Genomic DNA, 5,240 nt, shown 5'->3' on the forward strand with positions numbered 1-5,240 from the left:
TTAATGTTATATTATAAAAATATACAAAGTAATTGTGACTGACATTTAATATTTAAAAGGGTATATTTTTAAAAATCTGGGTACAAAAATCTCTTTATTTGTTGTTGTTGTTTTATGCCTTTGAGTCATAACTGACCCCTCAGAAGGATAAAAAAGGTAAACAAACCATTGGAAAACTTAACAAAAGAAAGGAAAGGGAAAAAAATATAACTCAAATAAAAAAATGAAAGAGGCACCGTCACTATAGAACAAACTGATAGTAATACAATAATGGAATACTATAAAACTGTATACTCCAAGAAATTTGAAAATCTATACAAAATGAACACATTTTTAGGATCACCACTTACCCAGATAGAAGCAGAGTACTTGAACAAATCCATCAAAGAAAAAACTCCGGTCACCAAAAAGACTTTCAATCAAAAATAGCTCCAGTCCAGATGGCTTCAGTGGTGAATCCTACCAGTCACAGATAAAATGCATCAATTCTACTTAAGTCACAACAAAAGATTAATAAAAGGTGGGAATACTACTGGAGTCATCCTATGATGCAAGAATAACCTTGATACCAAAACCATGAAAAAAAATCACCAAAGAAGAAAACTATAGACCAATCTTTCTCACTAACATAGCTGTAAAATCCTTAATAAAAACCTAGCCAATAGAATTCAACACTGCATAAAAATAACCTTCTCATGGTCAAGTGGGATTTACAGTAGACATGTAAAGTTGGTTCAACATAATAAAATTAATGTAATACACCGACATTCTTTAACAATAGAAAGGAATCACATGATCCAATCAATTGACACAATTAAACCTTTAACAAAATAGAACATCCCTTCTTGATTAAAACACATGACAAATTAGGAATAGAGGGGAATTCAAAATAGAGAAAAATATAATGCAAATCCCAGAGTCAATGTCATTCTCAACTGAGAGAAACTAAATGCATTCTTCTTGCAAATAGTGAACAGGAAAAGGATGTCTACTATCACCTCTCATATTTAATATTTCATTAGATGTCCTAGTTAGGGAAATTAGGAAAGAGAAATTAATAAGAGACATCCAAATTGGGAAAGGGAAGGTTAAACTAGAGGTATATGTCCAAGATATACTAGGGACTATTAAAAACTCTAAATATTCAGCAAAAAAACCCTATAATGCTTAATAGATTAAGTCAATAGCATACAAGATTTACATATTAAAAAATAGATTTCTATTCAAAAACAAAGAAAATCCTGAAAAGGAAAAAAGAAAAGCAATACGTTTATAGTAGTCTGTATATAGTCAGGAATAAACTGAACTAGAGACTCGAAAGACATACGTAAGCAAAACTGCAAAATACTACTACAAGAAATAATAAGTGTCCCAGAGGCGCACGGTTCGAATCCACCAGATGCTCTGCCGGGGAAGGAGGGACAATCTCCTCCTGTACCAGTGAGATCCAATTTGATGGTACACTCACACAAAAATAAAAAAATAATTTTTTTTTAAAAAAGAAATAATAAGTGAACAAATTAAATGGACAAATAGTCTCAGCATTGATAGGAAGACTCAATATTGTGAAAATTAGCTTTACTAAAGTCAATCCATAGGTTCAATACAATCTAACTACAGGTACCAACCACACTCTTCAGTAGATAGAAAAGGCAATTTACAGTTTCATTTGGAAGGGGAAGAGGATCCACATTTTACCTCATACACAAAATATCAACTCAAAGTAAATCAGAGATCTAGGGATAAAAACCAAATGAACAAAATATATATGAAGATGAGAGTAAAGACAAGTCAAGTTCAAAATCACTTAACTGCCCCTGAAAACCCACCAGAGGGTCAGCTATGGGTCACTTCAAACTCTATAGTACACAACAACACGAAGTCTAAAGCATGAATAAAGTTGCAAATATAACCGAAAAAGAAGTATAACCAGGAAAGGATAAAATTAACGAATGGAACCTTCTAAAAATCAAATCCCTGTGTGTGTCAAAAATATTTTCTTACAGGGTGCAAAGAAAACCCAGAGACTTAAGGGGAAAAGAATTGACAATGACGTTTCAAACAAGAGATTCAGAATTAAAATTCACAGAATATGTCAATAGGCTTCAATTAAAAAGACTGACAACTCAATTACAAAATGATTAGAAGAAATGAAAAGACTCTTCACCGAGGATTAAGATAGAAAAAAAATTCACATGAAGAAATATGTAAAATCTCTAGTAATCAAAGAGATGCAAAACCAAACAACATTGAGATAGCATCTCATACCAGGAACAATAGCAAAGTTTAACAAGACAGTAAATAACTATTGGTCAGAATGCAGAGAAATTGAAACTTTCATGCCCTGCTGGTGGTATTGTAAAATGTATAACCACTATAGAAGACATTTTGGCATTTCCTCAAAAAAGTCAACGTAGAAATGCCATATGACCCAGCTATTCCACTACTAGTAGTATCCACCAAGGAAATCAGATGCAAGACAGAAAAAATTTGTACACCTTTGTTCATCAAAATAGAAAGAACATGGAAACAACACAAAAATCCAACAACAAATAAATGAATAACAAAATTGTGATACATTCATAAAATAAAATACTATGTGGCACAAAGGAAAAACATATTCATAAAATATTATACTATGCTGCATTGTAAAACAAGGAACTCAGGCAATATTATTCAAAATGGGTGACCCTGAGGACATTATGCTGAGTGAAATATCTCAGTCACCAAAGGACAAACACTGCATAGTGGCACTGTTGTAGAAAGGGACTGACATCGGGATTAGGGTAAGAATGAGAAAAATTGGATGAATTATATATACTGCATTGAAACCAATGAGGGAGAGAACAGTTTAAAACTAATATATTTTAGGGCATTATGATTATCCTAAGAGTCTGGAATGAAGGTTGCAGAGTGGAGTATACTCAGTTTGGGGCTGGGGGATTACATACCAATAAAGGATTTTTTCTTTTCCTTTTTTTTTTTTTTTTTACTTTTCAAAGAGAAGAGCAAACTGGGGATAGGCTTGGGATGGGCGGGGAGAAAAGTGCAACAAAGAACAAATGTAAATCCAAAATCTCTGTAAACGTTCATTGAAATAAAAAAAAAAGTGATAAAAAGTATTATGCAACATGTAAGATGCTGGATACTACGTTATGCTAAGTGAAATAACTCAATTACAAATGATAAATAGCACCAAAGATCATTATTTTTAAAATAGAAAACTAGTGGGGTGGGGGAAATCAGAATCAGGTAAAGTCAATGATCACTACAAAAACATCAGGAAAAAGGATCAACCTATGAAGAATTCACTCAAGACCAATGTGGCTATTGCAGTCAGCAAATAGGAACAAGATATGCACAAATGTTCTGAAGGAAAAGAAGAGGGAGGAAGAGAGGGTAGAAAAAAGGAGAAAACATAGTAATTATGTAAAACACAGTGTATGTGAATGAATTTCTAACACAGTGTACATGAATGAAAAATATTAATCAATTATAATAATTGCATAAAACAAGGTATGTGAATAATTGTATAAAATGCAATTTACATGAATGAAGCACAATATAATATGAATGTAAAAAAACAATGAAAATGATTTTACAAAGGGAAAAAAGAAGTACAGTAAGTGGAAAATATATTTATCCCTTCTCTCATTATACCCTTTAAAATAATAAAGAAATAAATATTGGATATAACCACAATCATGAAGATATGTGAAGAACAGTCTAGAATAAGTAAGCAAAATATCTTAACTAAAGCCCCAGAAATTGATAGAAAAAAATTAACAATTTCAACAAACAGATGCTGTCCTGGGTGTGCTCATCATGTTGTACCAAGAAATTTGGAGGACAACTTCCTGACAAAGTTGACTAGAAGAGATACATGTTTATTCACAGTTGAAAACAGAGTGACCCAGTAGAATATGGAAATTACTGAACATTATTAATACCACATATAAACAAGATCCTGCTGAAAATTATCCACAAATGACTGGAACAGTACATTGACAGAAACCTACCAGAAATAAAAGCTGCATTTAGAAGCGGTCATGGCACTAGTGACATTATTGCCAGTGTCAGATGGATCTTGGCAGAAAGCAGAGAGTACCAGAAAAGTGTTTATTTGTATTTCATTGACTGAGCAAAGGCATTGACTCTGTGGATCACAACAAATGGTGGTTAACCTTGAGGAAAATGGGAATCCCACTTGATTGTGCTTATGTAAAGCAGAGCAGGGAAACACTACATAGTTCAAAATCAAGAAAAGAGTGTCAAGGTGTATCCTATCTCCATACCTTTTCAATCTGTATGCAGAACAGATCATTCCATTCGGGAAGTAGGGCTTTATGAGGAGGAATGTGGCATCAGTATTGAAGATAGATTCATCAACAACCTATGTTATGCAAATTACACAAATTTGCTTGCAAAACTAAGAAGGACCTGAAATGTTTGCAGCAGAAGGTAAGGACTATAGTCTTAAATATAGATTGAAGCTCAACATCAAGAAGACAAACATTTTTTTTACCACTGCCCCAATTGGCAGCATCATGATAAATGGAGAAAAGATTGAGACTGTTAATAATTACAGCTTGCTCGGCTCCACACTTCAGCAGTCAGAAAATCAAAAGATGAACAGAATTGGGAAAAACTGCCATCAGTGACCTCTCCAGAGTACTAAAAAGCAACGATGTCACTCTAGAGACTAAGGTGTGCCTAATCCAGGCCATGGTCTTTGCAACTACTTCTTATGCTTCAGAGAGCAGGACATTGACTAATGATAACAGAAGAAAAATAGATGCCTTCAAATTGTGGTGCTAGAGAAGAGTCTTGAACATATCATGGACTACCAAGAAAACAAATAGGTTTGTTTGTCTTGGAGAGGGTGAAATCAAGTTTCCCCTTGGAGGCTAAGACTTTGAAGCTCTGTCTCACATACTTTGGGCACGTGGCCAGGAGAGACCAGTCCCTGGAAAAGGATATCATGCTCAGAAGGGTGGAGGGACAGTGCTGGAGAGGAAGTCTCTGGATAAGATGGATCAATGTAGTAACTGGGGCAATGATGGTTGGTATGATAGGATTAATGAGACTGGTTCAGGACAAGGTAGGCTTCAGAGCTGCTGTACATAGGGTCACTATGGGTTGCAGATGACTCGATAGCACATAACCACAACAATAACATGGTAGATGAAGTAATAGCTTAGCATTCACATTGTTTTTGTTCTTGTTGTGAGGTGATGTCT

The sequence above is a fragment of the Elephantulus edwardii genome, unplaced genomic scaffold, assembly GCF_000299155.1.
Source record: "Elephantulus edwardii isolate Elephantulus edwardi_28Jun2011 unplaced genomic scaffold, EleEdw1.0 scaffold00078, whole genome shotgun sequence".
NCBI lineage: Eukaryota > Metazoa > Chordata > Mammalia > Macroscelidea > Macroscelididae > Elephantulus > Elephantulus edwardii.